The 24,794-nt window shown below is 42.3% G+C and overlaps 1 protein-coding gene across 1 annotated transcript in view; it reads left to right on the top strand.

Annotated features, from left to right (window-relative positions):
• The window catches only part of NWD2 (NACHT and WD repeat domain containing 2), a 368,048-nt gene that overhangs the window by 324,122 nt on the left and 19,132 nt on the right, over nucleotides 1–24,794 (top strand). The gene's annotated exons all lie outside the window — the stretch shown is intronic.

The following is a 24,794-nucleotide window of genomic DNA, read 5'->3' as shown; positions in this document are numbered from 1 at the left end:
CCCATGTGGATGGGTCAAGGGTACGTAGTAAACCTACACATTCATAAAAAAGGAAAGTTTAAATAAAGACACATGCACAGTTTTTGACAAGTCTTATAGTAAAAACAACCCTAAACAAATTGCCGATCATGTACATCTATTGTGAATCTTGGCGCCTAGTCATGTAGGTATCAGGATGAAATCACTGGACCCATTGTCAGACCCTACGCTGGTGCAGTGGGTCCTGGGTTCCTCTTGGTGTACAGCAATGCCTGGCTACATGTGGCGAGAGTATGCAGGCAGTTCCTGAAGGATCAAGGAATTGACACCATTAAATGGCCCCCACACTTGCCTGACCTAAATCCAATAGAACATCTCTGGGATATCATGTGTCAGTCCATCTGACGATGCCAGGTTGCGCCACAGACTGTCCAGGAGCTCAGTGATGCCCTGGTCCAGATCTGGGAGGAAATACCTCAGAACACTATTCGTCATCTCATTAGGATCATGCCCTGACTTTGTCAGGCATGCATACAAGCACGTGGGGGCATACAAACTACTGAGTAGCATTCTGAGTTGCTGCAATGATATTTCAGGAAATGGACTAGCCTGCGGCATCACTTTTCCACTTTGATTTTTGGGGTGTCTTTGAATTCAGTCCTCTGTAGGCTGATAATTTTCATTTCCATCAAACGATGGGGCATTATTTTTTTTTTTTATTACAGGTACTTATATAGCGCTGTCAATTTAAGCAGCGCTTTACATATATATTGTACATTCACATCAGTCCCCACCCGAGGAGCATACAATCTAAGGTCCCTAACTCACATTCATACATACACATACTCGGGCCAATTTAGACAGGAGCCAATTCACCTCTCAGCATATCTTTGGAGTGTGGGAGGAAACCCACGCAGGCACAGGGAGAACATGCAAACTCCAGGCAGATGGTGCCGTGGTTGGGATTAGAACCGACGGTCCTAGTACTGCCGGGCGCAAGTGCTAACCACTTAGCCACTGTGCTGCCCGTCATCCTTACGTTCCTAACACATTACCCAGTCCATATCAGTATAGATATCCAGCATGAGATTTTTCCCCATTGAGATCTGATGTGTTGTCAAAGTGTTCCTTTAAATTTTTTGAGCAGAGTATATTAGCTTTACAAATGCATTAAATATATGTATAAAATAGCTTATTTTATTTTCTGTCATTCTTACAATATTAAAGTTTTCCACAGCTGAGGGTCTGCTCAGTTCTTAAGCTCCTGTCTTTGAATAAAATTGGGTATAATTTCTTATTTTTCTGTAAGCCTAAAGTGTAGAGATATGCTGCTTTATCCTGGCGGAATGTTAATAATGATGACACTGGCAGTCATGCTTGGGCTTCTTCACTTCATGGGCTCCCTCAACACCTTCAAAACTCTTTGTATGATGCAGCTGTTTATGTGCATGACATCACTGAATAAATGATTTGCCAAAAACACCCTGGTACTAAGACTCAAGCAATGATGTAATTCCCAATATTGCAAGTCTGCTGTTTGCTCAATGTCACCAACAGCAGGAAACAGATAGAGAACCAGCAGGCTAAGAAGAGATCTCTCTTCCCATGGCATCCCTAAAATAAGTTGCCTGAGCCAAACATCCGACCCTGCTAAGCTCCCAGCCAAGCCCTTTCCCTCACCTTTCTTCCAGAGCTGATAATACAAATCCTGCATTTTCATTTCGTGGCTTTGTACATGAGTAAACATGCCAGACACACAGCGCGGCTTTATCTAGCCAATTGTATTCTACTCCTTCATTGTGCCTCTTAACCTCATAACATTTCAGTATTTACATTTTCATTATTAATTCAAGACTGATATGCTTTAGTGGAGCAGAAAAAGCATTAGTTCTGCCGACTGTCCTAGAACAATGACTATATCACAAAGAAGGCTTATTCATTAATAAGCACCCACTGTATTCCCTAATGAGGACTATTGGATTGTGGCTACAGTGGACCAGTAATAGGGGCGTCACTAGAGTTGGTGTCACCTGGTGCATTAAAACATTGTGTCACCCCACCCCCCCCAATAATTTTTTGCCATAAATGTCTGCCCTACTGTAGGGCACTGAGCAAGCTACTGCATCAATGTCTTTCTGCCCTCTAGCCTGCCACAGTGCTCTGTCCTGCCTCTGCGGAGTGACAGCAGGACAGAGCAGTAGACACTAGGCAAGCTAGCGTATTGGGCTCTCTCCTGTCTAGCCTGCCACAGTACACTGCAGGGCGCTGAGCAGGCTTGTTTTGGGCTGACAATGCATGGTCACAGTGTGCACCTCAAACCGGCCCCTGTAAATGACGCAGTCTGTGCCGCTGTGCCAATCCACGCACTGACATGGATGGGGGTGACACCAGTGGTGGGAGAAGGTCAATCAGTGCCCAGGGAGAAGATGTCGAATTGCAACCCCCCCCTTCTCGGACGCATAAATTACCCCCAGCATTGGTGTCAGTGGACATCTTTATTACCTCCAGCATTGTGTCAGTGGACTAGATAATAACTCCCAGCATTGGTGCCAGTGGATGTCATATTAACTCCCAACACAGGTATCAGAGGATGCAATAATAGCCCCCAGCATTGATGTTAGTGGATGCATTAATAACCCCCAGCATTGGTGTCAGTGGATGCATTAATAACCCCCAGCATTGGTGTCAGTGGACACATGATTAACCCCCAAAACAGGTATCAGTGGACGTATTAATAACCCCCAACACATATATCAGTATTATTAACCCACCGGGGCAGCACAATGGCTTAATGGTTAGCACTTCCACCTGGCAGTACTAGGGTCGCTGGTTTGAATTCCAACCACGGCACCACCTGCCTGGAGTTTGTATGTTTTCCCTGTGCCTGAGTGGGTTTCCTCCGGGTACTCCAGTTTCCTCCCACACTCCAAAGACATGCTGGTAGGTTAATTGGCTCCTGTCTATATTGGCCCTTGTATATGAATGTGAGTTAGGGACCTTAGATTGTACACCCCTTGAGGGTTAGGGACTTATGTGAATGTACAATATACAGTCAGGTCCATAAATATTGGGACATCGACACAATTCTAACATTTTTGGCTCTATACATCACCACAATGGATTTGAAATGAAACGAACAAGATGTAATTTTACTGCAGACTGTCAGCTTTAATTTGAGGATATTTACATCCAAATCAGGTGAACGGTGTAGGAATTACAACAGTTTGCATATGTGCCTCCCACTTTTTAAGGGACCAAAAGTAATGGGACACAATAATAATCATAAATCAAACTTTCACTTTTTAATACTTGGTTGCAAATCCTTTGCAGTCAATTACAGCCTGAAGTCTGGAACGCATAGACATCACCAGACGCTGGGTTTCATCCCTGGTGATGCTCTGCCAGGCCTCTACTGCAACTGTCTTCAGTTCCTGCTTGTTCTTGGGGCATTTTCCCTTCAGTTTTGTCTTCAGCAAGTGAAATGCATGCTCAATCGGATTCAGGTCAGGTGATTGACTTGGCCATTGCATAACATTCCACTTCTTTCCCTTAAAAAACTCTTTGGTTGCTTTTGCAGTATGCTTTGGGTCATTGTCCATCTGCACTGTGAAGCGGTGTCCAATGAGTTCTAAAGCATTTGGCTGAATATGAGCAGATAATATTGCCCGGAACACTTCAGAATTCATCCTGCTGCTTTTGTCAGCAGTCACATCATCAAGAAATACAAGAGAACCAGTTCCATTGGCAGCCATACATGCCCATGCCATGACACTACCACCACCATGCTTCACTGATGAGGTGGTATGCTTAGGATCATGAGCAGTTCCTTTCCTTCTCCATACTCTTCTCTTCCCATCACTCTGGTACAAGTTGATCTTGGTCTCACCTGTCCATAGGATGTTGTTCCAGAACTGTGAAGGCTTTTTTAGATGTCGTTTGGCAAACTCTAATCTGGCCTTCCTGTTTTTGAGGCTCACCAATGGTTTACATCTTGTGGTGAACCCTCTGTATTCACTCTGGTGAAGTCTTCTCTTGATTGTTGACTTTGACACACATACACCTACCTCCTGGAGAGTGTTCCTGATCTGGCCAACTGTTGTGAAGGGTGTTTTCTTCATCAGGGAAAGAATTCTTCGGTCATCCACCACAGTTGTTTTCCGTGGTCTTCCGGGTCTTTTGGTGTTGCTGAGCTCACTGGTGCGTTCCTTCTTTTTAAGAATGTTCCAAACAGTTGTTTTGGCCATGCCTAATGTTTTTGCTATCTCTCTGATGGGTTTGTTTTGTTTTTTCAGCCTAATGATGGCTTGCTTCACTGATGGTGACAGCACTTTGGATCTCATCTTGAGAGTTGACAGCAACAGATTCCAAATGCAAATAGCACACTTGAAATGAACTCTGGACCTTTTATCTGCTCATTGTAATTGGGATAATGAGGGAATAACACACACCTGGCCATGGAACAGCTAAGAAGCCAATTGTCCCATTACTTTTGGTCCCTTAAAAAGTGGGAGGCACATATGCAAACTGTTGTAATTCCTACACCGTTCACCTGATTTGGATGTAAATATCCTCAAATTAAAGCTGACAGTCTGCAGTAAAATTACATCTTGTTCGTTTCATTTCAAATCCATTGTGGTGATGTATAGAGCCAAAAATGTTAGAATTGTGTCGATGTCCCAATATTTATGGACCTGACTGTATGTAAAGAGCTGCGTAAATTGAAAGCCCTATATAAGTACCTGAAATAAATGAATAATAAATTAACCCCCTCCCCCACATTGCTGGTCAGTCGCATTGAAATTTAACCCATCCCATGACCACCATTGTGGGGGAGGGGGTTAACTTTCACTGACATTGCCACAAATGCGGAAGGGGAGTAATAGGTTAAGACTTCACTGCCATGAGGACCAATGCAAGGTGTAGGGTAGGGGGGATGAGGGGGTTAACATTCACTGCCATGAAGACCAATGCAGGTATGGAAACCTTCACTTCCACTGGACCCCCCCCCACCTGCATTGGTTGTCAAGGCAATGTTAACACCTTCCTCAATTCCAGTCTGCTCCAGTCCCATTCCCCTAGTGCTCTGGCGTTGGACAGGGAGTAGGAACAATAGCACCAAATACAGCCAGCTTACCTCAGCACACACGCGCGCCTGGTCAGCTCCAATCTCCCTCCACTAGGAGTGCAGGCGGGCAGACAGGTGAGTAGGCGGGAAGACATTGGGGTGGGCGGTTCAGTCAGGGAATGGGCTGGATCTCTGAAGCTGGCTGCATCCCCATCCCTCCCACACAACAAACAGCTTATATCAGAGCCTGGAACTGCCAGAGGAGGTAGGCAAAGGAGATCCAGTCCCACAGCGGGAGGGAGGGGGGAGCAAGCAGCTTTTGGGACCCCTTGTCCTAGCCCTGGTGTCCCCCCCCATACACACACCCTCATAGGGACACCACTGACCAGTAAGCTTAAAATGCAAAACAGAACTAGTAATAACACAAAAATGTGTGTGAAAATTGTAGGGGTCAATCAAAATTAAAGTACTTGAGTGAATCTCTTACATTTTTACCTGTCTGCATCAAATTTGCAGTAACGCCAAAGGCCTCTAGTTGAATTTCAGTCTAGAATGACCTAAAATTGTCTAACCAAATGCTAATATGGTGAAAGATCTAAAGTTGTGTTATTGATGAGAGCCTCTATGTAGATGGATAGATAGATAGATAGATAGATAGATAGATAGATAGATAGATAGATAGATAGATAGATAGATAGATAGATAGATAGATAGATAGATAGATAGGCTTTTACATAATTAATTATTTTTAATTTACAGTGTATTTTTTTATTTTTATATCAATACTATATATTAAAGTCATACAATAAGTCACTAGTTAAGAATTGTGAGACGAGGGCCAGATTTAGACCTTGGGGGGCTCCAGGCACTTCATGTTTAGGGGGCCCCTCAACATTTTTAATGACAGTCACATATTTTTTAAAATGCATGACACAACGTCATTCTGATGTCATGAGTGCACATACTCACAGGCAGTCATAGTGCTCCTAGTGTGGTTCGCTATATATGTGATTTGCAGTTCCTGGTATAGAAGGGGCACGCTTCTGCTGTGATTAGCCGATCAACATGTGCCAACCAATGGATGAGTGCCGGCGCCGGCTGTGTCCTGTCATTGGCAATCTGCTGGATTTTCTTTCCCTGCCAAGCAGGAAATAAAATCCAGCATATTGCCTACTAAAATCACCTAAATGTACACACTAAAACACTGGTTAGTCACACAGTTAACCCTTTGATCACCCTAGATGTTAAACTCCTTCCCAGCCAGTGTCATTAATACAGTGACAGTGTACTGTTTATTTTTATCACTGATGACCGTATTAGTGTCACTGGTTCCCACAAAATGTCAGTGTCAGACTATCAAAGTCCCGCTGTAAGTCTCTGATCGCTGTCATTGCTAATATAAAAAAAAAAAACAAGTATATATACCATAGTTTGTAATGTTTTAACTTTTGCGCAAACCAATCAATATACGCTTATTGGGATTTTTATCCAAAATATGTAGCAGTATACATATTAACCTACAGTTATGAAGAAATTAGATATTTTTTAAAAAATTTATTGGATATGTTTTATAGCAGAAATATTGTTTGGTTTTTTTTTTTCAAAATTGTCGGTCTTTTTTTGTTTATATAGCAAAAAATAAAAAACCCAGAGGTGATCAAATACCACCAAAAGAAAGCTCTATATGTGGGAAAAACTTACAGCACAATTGTCAGTTAAAGTAATGCAGCGTCATATAGCAAAAAATGGCCTGGTCATGAAGGGAGTACATCTTCCGGAGGGCAAGTGGATAAAGGCAGTTTTCTTTAAAGGAGCAGGGCCCTCTTAAACCTCTTGTATTGCACTGTATTGTTGCTGTATTGTCTCCCTTTATATTGTAAATACTTACCTCTTCTGTGGCTTTTAATGTCAAAAACCTCTTTAATTAAGAGAAATCCCTGGTTCTACAGAAAACCAGTGCTTCTAGGAGTGACAATATCTTGTGTTACCCATAGAAATCAGTGTTTTTTTCCTACTACAGGACAAAATGGTGACATATAAGGTGGCAGGAGGAACTATTAAGTGCAGCTGTTCAACTGGTGATTCCTCTTGATCATAGTGCCATTTGGCAGCACAGACAGCAGGAGAGGTATTTGTGACCATTTATGAATACAGCCAATAACTGCACAGGGCCCAGGAATTGCATGTCTGTGTCATCTCTGAACAAGTATTTCAGTACAGGAAGTAGATGCTCACCATGCATAGTACCTGAACAAAGATGGCACCCTCCCTCCTCCTCCTACATAACCTGTCTAACCTGTATAAAAAAAAGATCTTTATACTTACCTATTTTTAATCCGGTCCTGCCTCATCATCCTGCAGTTCTGTGTAGGGATGCCCATCCTCCCATCTACAGTATCCTGCCTACCGTGTATAAAAAAAGATCTGTATGGTTATCTATTTTTAATCATCTTTGGTCCATTCATTTGAGGCAGGGGCTCTGGCTCCACTGTGTCAGTGAGTGACTGCTGCAAGGGCGAGAAAGGAGCACCAAGAAGGAGCTTTGAGAGGTTTTTTGTAATGTCACGGCTCCCAATGGCTTTGAATCCTGGGAGCCATGACATTACCCAAAAGCTCCCAAAGCTCCTTCTTGGTGCTCCTTCCTCTCCCTTGCAGCAGTCACTTACTGACACAGGGGAGCTAGAGCCGCTGCATCAAATGAATGGACCAAAGATGCTTAAAAATAGATAACCATACAGATCTTTTTTATACAAGGTAGGCAGGATACTGTAGATGGGATGATGGGGGAGAGAACATTTTTAAGAATAGATACAGTTAGGTTTTTCTTCCACTTTAAAGGCAGATGAAGGCTTTGTACTGTGATCTCAGGGAAAGGAAACAAATACCTGTAAGTATTACACTTACACATTACATACTATGGATGCACTTAACATGGACACCAATATCTGTTCAACTTTAATAACTATTTTAAAATAAATAAAGATAGCTTTTTTCTCTGCTTCACTTTGCATTATTATGTTGACTGTGCTCCTATTCTTTGGTGCTGATATGTAACTAAAATGTCTGTTATGTTACCTTGCAGGTGAGGACAGAGAGGATACCTGATTAATACATAACCAGCATTTTATTGAGCTTTTAGCACATGTTATTATGTGGTGCTATACAATACATTATAATGAAATAATTTGCAGAGACTAGTAAAAAGTTTAACATGTTGGCCGATCACCCTCATGAAATGTTTTCATGAGCACTGACGTAAATATAACTGTATCACATTCCTAAAAATCACTGTAATAAAAATGACCAAGGTCACACAGCAGACAAATATTATGTTATTCTTCTACTGGTAATAAGCAATTTATGGCATCCTGGGTTTTATTGTTTGCCATTTTTGATTATGCCACCAATTAAAGATGAGCTAGTCAATTATTGGCTCACTGTACAATCGGTGGTTAAAGCTGAACTCCAGGCAGATATACAGTAAATTAAAATGACATTAACAAATGCAGCTCTATAATCATTAAATTCATTTTTTTTTCTTAATGCAAGGCAACGTAAATGCAAGAGACGGGCTTATCATTCTGCTGCTTTGCCTTTCTCTGTCCAGCCACAAGATGGTGGTGGGGACAAAACCTGTAAGTGAAAGTGTAACTGTAGCAGAGAAAGATCAGGTCCCTTTCCTTGCCAGGCACTAAGTTTTTGTGTAATTCTTAGGATTGAATGGACAGGAATACAAATCATTTCAGCAAGTAAAACAGCTCATACAGTGGGGATCAAAAGTTTGGGCACCCCAGCTAAAAATTTGTATTAATGTGCATAAAGAAGCCAAGGAAGGATGGAAAAATCTCCAAAAGGCATCAAATTACAGATTAGACATTCTTATAATATATCAACAAAAGTTAGATTTTATTTCCATCATTTACACTTTCAAAATAACAGAAAACAAAAAAATGGCATCTGCAAAAGTTTGGGCACCCTGTAGAATTTATAGCATGCACTGCCCCCTTTGCAAAGCTGAGACCTGCCAGTGTCATGGATTGTTCTCAATCATCATCTGGGAAGACCAGGTGATGTCAATCTCAAAGGTTTTAAATGCCCAGACTCATCTGACCTTGCCCCAACAATCAGCACCATGGGTTCTTCTAAGCAGTTGTCTAGAAAACTGAAAATAGTTGACGCTCACAAAGCTGGAGAAGGCTATAAGAAGATAGCAAAGCGTTTTCAGATGTCAATATCCTCTGTTTGGAATGTAATTAAGAAATGGCAGTCATCAGGAACAGTGGAAGTTAAAGCAAGATCTGGAAGACCAAGAAAAATATCAGACAGAACAGCTCGCAGGATTGTGAGAAAAACAATTCAAAACCCAGGTTTGACTGCACGATCCCTCCAGAAAGATCTGGCAGACACTGGAGTTGTGGTACACTATTCCACTATAAAGAGATACTTGTACGGGGCGCATGCGCGGCTGGGAACTTTGATGGCCGCATTCCTGTAAGCTCCGTACATCCCCCGACCTAAGAGACTCACCCACGGCGCACCGCTGCTCCATATTCCTCCCTGGGTGAGTCACAGTAGCAGGGCACCCAGCGCGCCAGACCTCAGTCCTATAATGGGGAAGATAGGGCGCTGGAAGCCCCCCTCCCCTCCGCCACGTGAGCCGCGGCCGTCACCGCTGCAGCGGTTTCTTCACAGGCCACAATCCTCGGCCTCAATTACAACAGGGATCCCACAGACGAGCTCCGACGGGCCCCCAGTGGCGGTCGGAGGTACTACACCAGCTGCCTCCAGCTTCCTCCACAATGCCTCCACAATGCAGCCAACCTCCTCACTCCCAGGGATGAGCTCTGACGGGCCCCCAGTGGCGGCAGGAGGTACTACACCTGCTGCCTCTACAATGCAGCTAATCTCCTCACTCCCTCAGCACCAACATATAGATGAATCTGAATCCCAAATCCCTATAGAGGGGACAGCAGAGCATCCTTTGATGAGCCTTTCCTCCTCCGCTCTCACAAATCTCCGTGTGTCACCTGCCCTCACGATATCTACGCTAGAAGAAAAATTGCAGGTATTCTTGCGCAATATTACCGCCACTATTGCCGCTGAAGTGGGCAAATTAGCCTTGGATCTTCGTGGAGAAATAGCGCAGATTGGGGAGCGTGCAGATCAACTGGAGAATAAATTTGATGAACTGGTGCAATACGTTCATGTCTTGGAAGAAGACAATGCATACTTGAAACACACCATGTCCCAAATTCAGCTCCAGCAAGAAGATTTGGAAAACAGGGAACGCCGGCAAAATGTCCGTATTCGAGGTATATCTGAATCCATTGCCGATTCCCAACTTCGCCGACACCTCCTGTCTTTCTTCACCACAACCGCACCCTTGGTCCCAGAAGCGGAGTGGCGCATGGACAGGGCTCATCGTTCTTTAGGTCCCAGACCTGCTGACGGCACCAGACCACGTGATGTCATCGTCCGCTTTCATTTTTTTGAGAGCAAGGAAGCCTTGTTGGCCTCTGTACACAACGTTCCCTCCCTGGAATTTAAAGGGGACCGGCTTCAGCTCTTTTGTGATCTTTCTCCTATTACCCTGGCTAAACGGCGAGCGCTGAAACCACTCACCACACATCTTCAACATCTTCGTATCCCTTACCACTGGGGTTTTCCCTTCAAGCTGGTCGTCTCCAAAGATAACGCCCAAGTTATTCTACGCGATCTTTTTGAAGCGGACTCCTTCCTGAAGCAACTGGGACTACCCCCCCTGCCGGACGACAATGCCTCACTACCATCTACTCCATCTCGTCCTTCCGCTACCCCCAGCAAGATCTGGACACCAGTTCGTAGGAGCCGGAAGCGTCCTTCCCGTACTCCACAACGCCCTCGCCCTGCTCGTTGTAGTGATGATCCTGCTTGATGTTTTTTTTTTGAGGTGTTCTTCAAGGTTGTATCCCTATCTCCTCCCCTCTCCCCTTTCCATCCCCCCTCCTTTTCTTCCCCCCCTTCTCCTTCCCTTTCCCCCTCTCCCTTCTTATCCTCACCCTCCCTTCTTCCTCCCTTTTTTTTTTCATTTTATTTTTGCGCTGGGTGCCTTTTTATGCTGTATCTTTTTGGCCGGGTTTGCCGAATTCTATGTTCCGGTTGTCATGTTGCCCCCGATCACGTCCAGACATTTGCCTGGACGACTTGGGTGCCGATGTCTTTCCCAAGTTCATATCCATACGGATATCTATGTTCTTTATTGTAATTTTTTTGGTTTGTCTATCAATGTTATTAGTTCTAATGTTTCATGTCCCTACTGTTCTTAGATTTGTCTCATCGATGCTATCTCCATTATTCTTTATCTGGGTACATTTGCTATTTGTATGTTTATCTAATGATGGCTTTACAGTTATTATCGTACAATGTCAAAGGTCTTAACTCCATCCAAAAACGGTGGATGGCTTTGAAGGAATTTCGATCCTCAGGAGCAGATATTATTTTTGTCCAGGAGACCCATTTCAAGTCGACTGGCTCTTTTCGTTTTGCCTCAAGGTTTTTCTCCCACTCCTACTCGGCTTTTGATCCCACTGGGAAAGCCGGAGTGGCTATTTTGATTCGGACACACTGCTCCCTTCGGGTCATTTCCTCTAAAGTCGACCCACGGGGTCGTTATATCATTTTGGAATGTATGTTTGCTGGTTCCCCCCTTATCCTGTTAAACTTGTATGCCCCGAACGCAGGTCAATTACATTTCCTCTCCCAAACCCTTGCTAGACTGAATGTCTTTACCACACCACATATGATCATTGGAGGTGATTTTAATTTAATCATGTCCCCCCACAAGGATAGGAAAGTACTATTTGAATCCACCCCCTCGAAGCGGCAGTGTTCCTCTTCAAAATTTTTTCGCAAATTGATAAGGGAACATCGTCTCTTTGATGCTTGGCGGATCAAACATCCCCTTCATAAACAGTATACTTTCTACTCCATCCCTCATCGGAGTTTCTCCCGCTTGGACCACTTTTTTATCTCTTCCCCCTTACTCCCTCTCTTGGTTTCATCCGAAATCAATCCCAGTACATGGTCCGATCACGCCTCTTTGTCTCTGAATCTTTTCTTCCCTGATTCTTTACCGAAAGCTTGTCATTGGCGTCTCAATGAGACCTTTCTCACTACTGCCTGTTTCCGTGAAGAACTCTCTCGGGGATTGGATATGTACTTCCAACACAACGTTGGCTCAGTGACTTCTTCCTCGACACTTTGGGAAGCCCACAAGGCCGTTTTCCGGGGAATATGTATCTCTATAGGCTCCCGTTTGAAAAAGTCCTCAGCCAGTGCCAAGACTTCTCTCATCCACCAATTATCCTCAGCTGAGCGTCAACTGCTAATCAAGCCGTCCATAACTCATCTTCGTAGGGTTACTTCTCTACGCGACCAAATCAAAGCTCTTGACTCACATAGAGCTGTGCAATCACTTCTTTGGGTCAAACAGAAATTTTATGAATTTTCCAATAAGCCCCACCGTATGCTAGTCAACAGGCTTAAAACGCAATTTTCTCCCTCGTTACCAGACCATCTTCTTCAATCAGATGGTACACCTACATATGACCCTCATGTAATGGCCTCACTTTTTGGATCATATTATAAGACTCTCTACAACTGTTTAACCCCAGATCTCCATCCTCCTTTTTGTAAAACGTCATTCGATGCCTTCTTTGAGTCATTCTCTTTGCCGCAGATATCACCTTCTGACCTTTCGGCCCTTAATGCCGATATCTCATCTGAGGAGCTGTATGATACAATTAAGCAGCTCCCTTCGCACAAATCACCAGGACCTGATGGCTTGCCTTATTCTTATTACAAGACATTCATAGGCATTTTGGCCCCCCATCTTCTCTCTTTGTTTCAGGATCTCTTAAGAGGTGTCCCCCCTCAGGCTGATTTTTCACGTGCCTATATTTCCGTTATCCCCAAGCCTGATAAGGATCCTTCTATTCCGGACAATTATCGCCCCATTGCCCTGTTAAACTCTGATTATAAAATATTTACTAAGATTTTGGCCAATAGGCTTTCCCGATTCCTATCCAAGCTCATACACAGGGACCAAGTGGGCTTTGTGCCCACCAGACACGCTGCGGACAATACCAGGAGGTCTATTGACCTGATCGACCTGATTAACAGAACTTCATCCCCTGCTATATTGCTGAGTTTGGATGCTCAAAAAGCTTTTGATCGCCTTAGCTGGCCCTATATGTTTATGATCTTGGAGAGATATGGTTTCCGGGGCCCGTTTGTGATGGCCCTGAAGGTCCTTTACTCCTCCCCGTCCTCAGAGGTCAGATTGTCTTCGTTTCTTTCACCTTCTTTCAGGATGTCGAACGGTACAAGGCAGGGGTGCCCACTTTCCCCTTTACTGTTTATCCTCTGCCTAGAGCCGCTGGCCACTGCCATTCGATCTAACCCTGACATAAGAGGGATACATTCCCATGGGCGTGAATATAAATTGTCCCTATTTGCAGACGATATCCTTCTTACTCTAACTAGTCCTTGCACCTCTCTTCCGGTTCTTCATAAAACCTTACAATTATTTGGGACCCTGTCAGGCTACAAGGTAAATACATCCAAAACCGAAGCACTCCCACTTCATATCCCACCCGACATGTTAACCTCTCTCCAAGCATCTTACCAATATCGTTGGTGTACCCACTCACTGAAGTATTTGGGTACCAACCTTACTTCCTCCTACCATTCCATATATGAGGCTAATTTCCCCCCCCTATTTGTTGCTATTTCCCGTTCCTTAAAAGTTTGGGACACCCTACCTATTTCCTTTCTTGGACGTATAAATGTTATAAAAATGACCGTACTGCCCAAACTTTTGTATCTATTTGCAACTCTCCCCGTCCCCATCCCTATGTCCAAGCTAAATTCTATCCAAAAATCTCTCTTACGTTTTATTTGGCACAACAAACAACATAGAATTGCACGTACTGTACTCCTTTCTTTACGCTCTAGAGGAGGCTTGGGAGTACCGGATATTGTGACCTATTACTATGCCACCCACCTTCGTTTTTTAATCTCCTGGTCCACCAGACGCCCTTCTAACAAATGGACTGAGATTGAAACCTTACAACTTACTCCGACCCATTTATGCTCTCTGCTTTGGGATATGTCAGCGGTGGCCATCGCTTCTCACCGACACCTTTTACTTGGACCCATGCAATTCTCCCTGTCTATCTGGAAGAGATGCAGGGCTAAATTCGCTTTGTCCTCCGAGTGCTCCCCTCTGACTAATGTTCTCTTTAATCCCTCCCTTCCAGATAGTTTGTCCTTACACCGCATGCTCCCATGGGCCTCAGCCGATCTTTTCCAACTGTGTCATCTGGTCCATCCCGTAACTCGGAAATTTAAATCATTTTCCGACATCCAAAAAAATACACAAATACCTCCTCAGCACTTCTATGTTTATTTGCAGATACGCCATTTTTTCTCCAGCCTGTCACCCTCATTGACTTTGCAGAAGCCTACACCCTTTGAGCACCTGTGTATTCAGGGCCCACATCAAAAGGGCACAGTCTCCAATACATATAAGCTCCTGCTGGATGTCCCTCCCTTAACTATTGATACCCATCGCTATATGCGTAAGTGGTCCCAGTTTCTCCGCTGTGACATTGACTTGTTGCAGTGGAAGAAAATATGGGAGAACGCATCCAAATCCTCTATGTGTGTAGTTTATAAGGAAAATGCTTACAAAATCATAATGTTGTGGTATCGAACCCCTGATGTGCTCCATTCTCGTAACCTGAGTGCTTCTCCTGCTTGCTGGCGCTGCGGAAGGGAAACCGGCTCCCTTTTTCACATTTTTTGGGACTGTAGGCTTATCACTCCCTTTTGGGAAGAGGTTTTGGCCTTATTACAACTGGTATTACATTCCTCTCTCCCTTTTGAGCCTCTTTATTTTTTATTGGGCCTGCCCTTTCCAGGTCTCTCTAGACCATCGAGGAGACTCTCTGTGCATATTTTGACGGCGGCCAGGAGAAGCATTCCAATGAGCTGGCTCTCCCCTACACCTCCCTCAATGTTGACATTATTTAAGATTATTGCAGATATCAGAAAAATGGAATATCTAACCGCTTCACATGCCGATTCTATAATCTCATTTGAAGCTGTGTGGAACCCGTGGGATGTTTACACCTCTGGTCAACCTGCTTGACTTGTGCGGACTTGATCATCCTTCCAATGTTGACCTATTGTCATTGCATACTGTTATTTTTCTACCCATGTTACTAGCATCGATGATCCCTTTGTTTTTCTTTATCTTTATTTCTTTTTAAAATGTCATGTATGTATATACATGTGGAAAATTTAATAAAATGTTATTCATAAAAAGAGATACTTGTACAAATATGGTCTTCATGGAAGAGTCATCAGAAGAAAACCTCTTCTACGTCCTCACCACAAAAATCATCGTTTGAACTTTGCAAATGAACATATAGACAAGCCTGATGCATTTTGGAAACAAGTTCTGTGGACCGATAAGGTTAAAATTGAACTTTTTGGCCGGAATGAGCAAAGGTACGTTTGGAGAAGAAGGGGCACAGAATTTAATGAAAAGAACCTCTGTCCAACTGTTAAGCATGGGGTTGGATCAATCATGCTTTGGGGTTGTGTTGCAGCCAGTGGCACAGGGAACATCTCACGAGTAGAAGGAAAAATGGATTCAATAAAATTTCAGCAAATTTTGGATGGTAACTTGATGCCATCTGTGAAAAAGCTGAAGTTAAAGAGAGGATGGCTTCTACAAATGGATAATGATCCTAAACACATCTCGAAATCCACGGGGGATTACATCAAGAGGCGTAAACTGAAGGTTTTACCATGGCCTTCACAATCTACAAGATATTAACTCTGCAGGGTGCCCAAACTTTTGCAGACGCCATTTTTTTGTTTTCTGTTATTTTGAAAGTGTAAATGATGGAAATAAAATCTAACTTTTGTTGACATATAAGAATGTCTAATCTGTAATTTGATGCCTTTTGGAGATTTTTCCATCTTTCCTTGGCTTCTTTATGCACATTAATACAACTTTTTAGCTGGGGTGCCCAAACTTTCGATCCCCACTGTATATGCATTTCATCTGTGCATTTAGCTGATTGCCAGGAGTTGAGGTATATGTAGAATTAAGACAATTAGGATATTAATGGGTACATCTTAATTTTTCAGTTATGGTAACAATTTAGGAAACTACAGTATGTATTCTGATATATGAATATCTAATTGTCTGCAAAAAAACAGATGTACATAATTTGCCCCAATTTGCATGAACTAAGGTGAATCTCACACTGATTCATTCCTTGCTATTTCCACATCACATCCAATATAACATGTTACTAATTATTCACCTTTTTAAGGTGTTTTAGGGCCTGCATCTGAACTGTTTCCCTCTAGTCTTTGGGAATACAAAAGCAGATTGAAGCAAGTCAACTTCAGGTCAAATGCACATTGGTGAATTCTGAATTATCTCAGAAGCATCTCATGATGATGTCTCACTTATGTAAAAAGCAAACTACATTTATCAATGGATATAAGCCCTTGGTTCAACAGTGGAGATAGAGTCGGCTCTCTTGCACTGGCTCATATACTCATCAGTTCAAAAAGAAGATGACTTTTTATTGTCCATTGGGTGCAGATGGCTTTTTTTATCCCCTGTGCTGTGGCTCACAGAAAGTAATGTTCTCCACATCCTATCAACAGGGAGAAAAGGGGACATTTTTCAAAATTTTGGGAGCAAGTGGGGTAATCAAGTGGTGCCCCTCCCGACAATTAAGTCATAGTACTGCTGGCTCTTGACACTGACAGCACAGGACTGCTGTTTGATATTGACATTAACTGTGATTGCAAGGGATTCGTTAAGCAGGATTGTACTTATTGTACAGGATTTATATAGCACTAACATTTTCCGCAGCGCTTCACAATATAAAGGGAGACAAAACAGAAAAAATACAATTCAATACAAGAGGGTTAGGAGGGCCCTAATAGGGAGGGGCAAGTAAAACAAAAGGTAATAACAGTGATGGATGAACTGATGGGAGAAATAAAAGATTCAGTTAGCTGAAGATAGGATAGGCTTCCCTGAAGAGGGGAGTTTTTACGGATCACCTAAACGTTGACAGAGTAGGAGATAGATGGACAGATTGGGGTAGGGAATTCCGGAGGATGGGAGAGGTTCTGCAGAAGTCCTGGAGATGGGCATGGGAGGAGGAGACAAGAGAACTAGAGAGCAGGAGGTCTTGGAAGGAGAGGATAGTTTGGGTGATATTTGGAGACAAGTAGCTTGTCGCAGAGTTGTAAATGGCATTGTATGCTGTTGTTTATATACAGTTGTGTTCAAAATAATAGCAGTGTGTTGAAAAAAGTGAATAAAGCTCAAAATCCTTCTAATAGCTTTTATTTCCATACAAACAAATGCATAGGGAACCTACACATTCTATTCCAAATCAAAACATTTAGAAAAATATATCAAATGTGTGTTGTTCCTCAAAAAAATTTAAGAAAAGTGAATATTAGACTGTTCTAAAAAATAGCAGTGTTTGTATTCTTCTTTAGAAACTCAAACATTCACTATATAAACTGAAAAATGTTTGTAGATTTTGCTTTCCTTTGAATCACTTAATTAATATTTAGTTGTATAAGCACTGTTTCTGAGAACTGCTGTACATCTGTGTTGCATGGAGTCAACCAACTTCTGGCACCTGTGAACAGTTATTCCAGCCCAGGATGATTGGACTACATTCCACAGTTCCATTTCAAGGGCATTTCCTCTTCAGCATAAGGCAGCAAGACCTCTTCAAGTATTCTGATGTATTCAAACTGATCCATGATCCCTGGTATGCGATAAATAGACCCAAAAAGTCTCCGGCCACTAGACCCAAAAAGAACAATCTTACTTTCAACAGTCCACAAAATGTTGCGCAATTTCTCTTTAGGCCAGTCAATGTGCTCTTTGGCAAATTGTAACCTCTTCAGCACGTCTTTTTTTCAACAGTGGGACTTTGCGGGGGCTTCTTGCAGATAGCTTGGCTTCACATAGGCGTCTTCTAATTGTAACATTACTCACAGGTAACTTTAGACCTTTGATCTTCCTGGAGCTGATTGTTGGCTGAGTCCTTGCCATTGTTGGCTATTCTTCTATCCATTCGAATGGTAGTTTTTTGCTTTCTTCCACATCTTTCAGGTTTTGGTTGCCATTTTGAAGCATTTGCGATCATTTTAGCTGATCAGAATATCGTTTTCTGCACTTCTTTATACGTTTTCCCCTTTCCAATCAACTTTTTAATCAAGGTACGCTGTTCTTCTGAACAATGTCTGGAACGACCCATTTTCCTCAGAATTTCAGAGAGAAATGCACTGTAACCAGCATGTACAACATTTGCTGCCTTCCTTCCTTAAATAAGGGCAATAATTGCCATCTGTTTTTCAAAGAATGAATGACCTCACTAATAGAACTCCACACTGCTATTATTTTGAACATGCCCCTTTCAATTAGTGATTCAATTAAACAGAATCAGCAGCATGCATGTCATGACTGTTGGGTCTGTTGGATTTCTATTACTCTACTACACCTGCTAGTAAATTATTTGCCATGTAGAAATATCATTTCTACCAAAAACAGTGATTGATCAGGTTAGTGATGTCTGACTGCTATTATATTGAACACAACTGTGTGTGTATATATATATATATATATATATATATATATACAGTCAGGTCCATACATATTGGGACATCAAAACAATTCTAACATTTTTGGCTCTATACACCACCACAATGGATTTGAAATGAAACGAACAAGATGTGCTTTAACTGCAGACTGTCAGCTTTAATTTGAGGGTATTTACATCTAAATCAGGTGAACGGTGTAGGAATTACAACAGTTTGTATATGTGCCTCCCACTTGTTAAGGGACCAAAAGTAATGGGACAATTGGCTTCTCAGCTGTTCCATGGCCAGGTGTGTGTTATTCCCTCATTATCCCAATTACAATGAGCAGATAAAAGGTCCAGAGTTCATTTCAAGTGTGCTATTTGCATTTGGAATCTGTTGCTGTCAACTCTCAATATGAGATCCAAAGAGCTGTCACTATCAGTGAAGCAAGCCATCATTAGGCTGAAAAAACAAAACAAACCCATCAGAGAGATAGCAAAAACATTAGGCGTGGCCAAAACAACTGTTTGGAACATTCTTAAAAAGAAGGAACGCACCGGTGAGCTCAGCAACACCAAAAGACCTGGAAGACCACGGAAAACAACTGTGGTGGATGACCGAAGAATTCTTTCCCTGGTGAAGAAAACACCCTTCACAACAGTTGGCCAGATCAAGAACACTCTCCAGGAGGTAGGTGTATGTGTGTCAAAGTCAACAATCAAGAGAAGACTTCACCAGAGTGAATACAGAGGGTTCACCACAAGATGTAAACCATTGGTGAGCCTCAAAAACAAGAAGGCCAGATTAGAGTTTGCCAAACGACTTCTAAAAAAGCCTTCACAGTTCTGGAACAACATCCTATGGACAGATGAGACCAAGATCAACTTGTACCAGAGTGATGGGAAGAGAAGAGTATGGAGAAGGAAAGGAACTGCTCATGATCCTAAGCATACCACCTCATCAGTGAAGCATGGTGGTGGTAGTGTCATGATGTGCGCATGTATGGCTGCCAATGGAACTGGTTCTCTCGTATTTATTGATGATGTGACTGCTGACAAAAGCAGCAGGATGAATTCTGAAGTGTTTCGGGCAATATTATCTGCTCATATTCAGCCAAATGCTTCACAACTCATTGGACGCCGCTTCACAGTGCAGATGGACAATGACCCAAAGCATACTGCAAAAGCAACCAAAGAGTTTTTTTAAGGGAAAGAAGTGGAATGTTATGCAATGGCCAAGTCAATCACCTGACCTGAATCCGATTGAGCATGCATTTCACTTGCTGAAGACAAAACTGAAGGGAAAATGCCCCAAGAACAAGCAGGAACTGAAGACAGCTGCAGTAGAGGCCTGGCAGAGCATCACCAGGGATGAAACCCAGCGTCTGGTGATGTCTATGCGTTCCAGACTTTAGGCTGTAATTGACTGCAAAGGATTTGCAACCAAGTATTAAAAAGTGAAAGTTTGATTTATAATTATTTTTCTGTCCCATTACTTTTGGTCCCTTAACAAGTGGGAGGCACATATACAAACTGTTGTAATTCCTACACCATTCACCTGATTTGGATGTAAATACCTTCAAATTAAAGCCAACAGTCTGCAGTTAAAGCACATCTTGATCTCATTTCAAATCCATTGTGGTGGTGTATAGAGCCAAAAATGTTAGAATTGTGTCGATGTCCCAATATGTATGGACCTGACTGTATATATATATATATATATATATATATATAATTTTTTTTATTTTTTTTTTTTCAGTGTAATTTGTATTAGAATACAAAACAGAGCCACTCCCTGGCTTGGCACATACATTAAACAACAGACATGACAACAATGCACAGGTAAAAACTGTAAGAACTAAATCACAGCGGCTGCTCAGCATAGAAAGAAGGAGTTAAGCATCTGGGATAGCTATGTGGGGCACCAACTTCCAAGCTCCATGCGCAAAGGAAAGGGGCAAGGTAACACTATATAATGGCTTTCCACTAATCCAAAGCACAATCATCCTGCATACTATACAGGCAAAGATCATTTTTGTATAGTAGACAATATTCACATTGCAGCAGTGGCAGAAGAATCAATCCAGAGGTCCCAAACCTTATTAAACACCCAAGGTAATCCTGGGAAAGGTTGGTAGCTTTGTAAAGAGGGATGGCAGCATTAACTAGCGATTTTCAAACATTAAGGGTTGGGGCCTCCACCAAATTCCATTTTAAGGCCTTTTGAGCATAGAAAAGCAAAAGACTGAGCTATGTTTTGATAGCCCACCAGCCCTAGAAGACAAATTTCAACAGTCATTGCGATAGGTATAGTAGTTAACTTAGACACAAAGCTTGTAACTTCAGACCAAAAAGCCTGATTGCAAGTCCAATATACATTCCTAAAATCAGCCAGGTCTTCCCCACATCTCGAGCTGCAAGAAGAGACCTCAGGGTACATTTTATGAAACCTTTGAGGGGTTTTGCTCTGCTCAATGGCACTTAGAATCATCTCAGTTTATGCACCTGGGGTCTGAGCAGGAGTTGGTGCTGGCCAGTCTGAGGATTCCGTCATCTCCACCTCTGCTAGCAAGACCTGCAGTTTCCCCACCAAGGTGGCGTCCGCACATGAGGAGGAGCGGCCAGTTTCTTGCTGGACGGTGGGGCAGACATGCGGCTCTTAGATGGCATGCCGGTGGCGCCCGGAGGATACCACCTCTGTCAGGAGGAGTCTGCGGGAGCTGACAGAGCTGGAAGCGGGCTGAAAGGGATAATGATACGGCGGGATGAGGAGAGCTACCCGAGAAGACATCTGCCTCACACTACATCCCAGCCACGTCCCCCTGTTTTTTATATTTTTAATTTTATTTGTTGGGTAATGGGAAGCCAGTGGAGGGATTGCCAGAGAGGGGGGTGGACACTGATAGGTTGGTAAAGTGGATAAGTCTGGCAGCAGCATTCATGATAGACTGAAAAGTTGATAGTCTTTGAAGAGGTATGCCTATAAAGGACAGAGTTAAAATAGTCAAGGCCAGAAATAACAAGGGAATGAATAAGTTGCTTAGTGTTTTCAATGGATAAAAAGGGATGTATTTTGGAGATATTATGGAGGGGAAGTCTACAAGATTTGGACAGTGATTGGACTTGGGGCTGAAGGGACAGTCCAGAGTCCAGAATTACATCTAGCACCCTGACATAAGGGGAGGGACTGATAGTTGTTTAATTGATCTTGATGAAGATGTCAGGGGAGGGGGCACGGGGAGGGAATAGTGAATAGAGGGTTCAGTTTTAGAAAGATTGAGTTTGAGGAAGTGGTGCCGCATCTATGCTGGTATGTCAGTTAATAAGTTAGTAATGTGAAGCCTGGACTGGAAACCGTGGATGTTTATCAAGTGACCAAGGGAGGAGGTGTAGATGGAAAAGAGTCCAAAGGCAGAACCTTGGGGAACACCTACAGAAAGAGAAAGAGGAAAGGAGGAGACAGAGTTGTAGGCAACACTGAAGGAATGTTGTGATATGTAGGAGGAAAACCAAGAAAGAGCAGGCTCTTGCAGGCCAAGAGATTGGAGTTTTTTGAGGAGGAGGTTTTGATTTGCTTACTTTGCTAAGAAGATCCAGTCCAATTTTGCAATTAGATGCTCTGGAGTGCAATCAGTAATAGTTTGCAGGGAGTACTGGAATCTGATCTAAAGACGCCACTGCTTAATGGACAGTGAAACAGCTGGTCTGTTGATTCCAACCAGTAATAGATCACTATTAGAAGTGATCTGTTGCTACACGGCTTCATGGGGGGTCTGGATTCCACTGGACTCCACACAAAAAATGATACTATAATATATGCATATATACTTATTTAAAGTACTGCATATACAATATAGAGTACAGTTGTAAAATATCCCCTTGCAAAATTAATCACCAGGTTCCAACAATATTGTCGGATGATCAGGATGACATTGGCATTCACTGCATAAGCATCAATTGCTCATGTAAGTGAATGCAATTTAATTTGAATTATTTACAATTGTAAATCTATCAAAAATCTATCAAAAAGTCACCATCATGCAAATTTGTGGCCTTTCAACCTGACTCAATCTTATCTTCAATGTTAATACAATCCATTCTATTGTGTGTGTTGCAATGTAGTGTTGAAAGCTGAAAGCTGAATAAAGCTCTCCTAAAATTAAAATGCATAGATTCACTCTGAGCTGTACCATTCTGCTATGTTACATAACAGTGGAATTTATATGATTTTTGGATTCAGATTTTTATCATTTTTTACACAATGTTTTATGTGGCAACAGTGACCAAAAGGACCCTGTCAGGCTGCATGGGGCATCATCATTTCTAATGATGACCTAGCAAGCCTTTATCATAACTAAATTGCTACATAGCAATAACAGTAACAAAAGGGCTTTAGGGGGAAAAGAGCATGATTATGGGAAACAGAATTGTGTTAATACAATAAGTTTAAAGTAAAGCTAAACCATATATTTATCAAACAATAGTTTACTTCTTAGTTTTGGGTAGATCACTATACCTGCTTTGCTGGAGTAGGTGGCATTTAGTGACAACCAAAAAGGTGGGGCTTCAGAAAATGCAATCTTCCAGTCCCAACTTTGCCACCTCCATATTGTGGTATAGCCAGGGGTGGACTGACCATTCGAGCATGCGGGCACTGTGCGAGGGCCCGGGGTCAGTAGGGGGCCCCATGAGATGCCCCTGGTATCTTTCATTGGCTTTTTCATAGGCTTTTTTGGGTGTGAGCAAGGACACAGGGGCCCCATGATCCCCTATTGCCCGGGGGGCCCCATGAGTTGTCAGTCCGCCCCTGGGTATAGCATAACTTGTACAATTTTTGTGTTTATTTTTACTGGTCGAAAGAAACTTGAAATTATTCTTACGTGAAGAGGGTCTGCATTTTTTTAATAAATATTATTTTAAGTAACTTAAAGAACATTGTCTTTCTGTGGATTCCTTCGCATGGATTTTCTATATGAAAAATTGAAAAACACAGTTTTTTAAACTGATCACATTGCTTTTTGTAAAGAGCAATTAGATAAACAGTGGTTTTAGGGGTTAGGATAGGGAAAGGGAACAAAAAATTTCCAGATAGAGGATCTGCCAGTGTCTTCAAAAGGTAATAGAACTAGGCAAGTAAATAGACCCATCAGCATCTGCCCAATACTGGAATATTAACAGTGGGTGGTATTTTGAATTAAATAATATAATTTCTTTTAAAGGCAATTCCAGGTTACACAGCAATACCAAATGCTCAAATTTCAGCATTCTAAGGTTGCTATTAGCCAAATAAAGTTGTAAGTAGATACATGATGAATCACACACTAGAAGCATATTTATATTTCTGTATGCTCTTCCCAGCTCCAACCAAGTCTTTCTAATATGGCAATCACCCATTCTGGTATTGCACTTAGAGGTGTTAGAAAGCAGCTCCAAGGATTCACATCTCCAGAGTTCTCTGCACCATTGAAGCTGTTCCCAGTAGAATCCCCCTCATTACAAAGCTGGATGTTGGAGTATGAAGAGGGCTCCCACTATGCTTAAGTAACATTATTATACATATTTTATACAAATTTTAAACAATTACAGATTTACCATTCCTTGCTAATATGCCAGCATCAGAAGAAATTGGTTCAAAGGAAAATTAATATAACTGTTTTTAAATATTTTGGGGGGAAATAAAGCTGAACTCCAGGCAGATTGAAAACATACACATTAATGCAGCTCTCTAATTATTAACACAGGAATACATTTATTTTTAAATGTATACCGTGTAATAGCCTGTATTTGCCCTGGTATCAGCCTTTTGCAGTAGAAAGGAGCTCAGAGTGGGGAAGAAAGAAACAACACAAAGAGCCATGCAATTGTGCTGCCATCCATTGAGAATGTTGATAGGATGAGCGAGCAAAGTTACAAAAAGGTGAACTCATCAGTCTGCTGCTTCTCTTTTCATTGTCCAGTCACAAGTTGAGGGCAGGGAGGAGACCTGTAAGTGTTACTGAACTGCAGCAGAGAAAAATCAGGTCTCTTCCCTGCCAGACAAGGGGGTGCCATATGGTATGCTGTGTAAA

This window comes from Staurois parvus, unplaced genomic scaffold, assembly GCF_062004578.1.
Source record: "Staurois parvus isolate SC_StPar_1 unplaced genomic scaffold, SC_StPar_1.0 ptg000204l, whole genome shotgun sequence".
In the NCBI taxonomy this organism is placed as follows: Eukaryota; Metazoa; Chordata; class Amphibia; order Anura; family Ranidae; genus Staurois; species Staurois parvus.
This window is presented reverse-complemented; position numbering and strand designations above follow the sequence as displayed.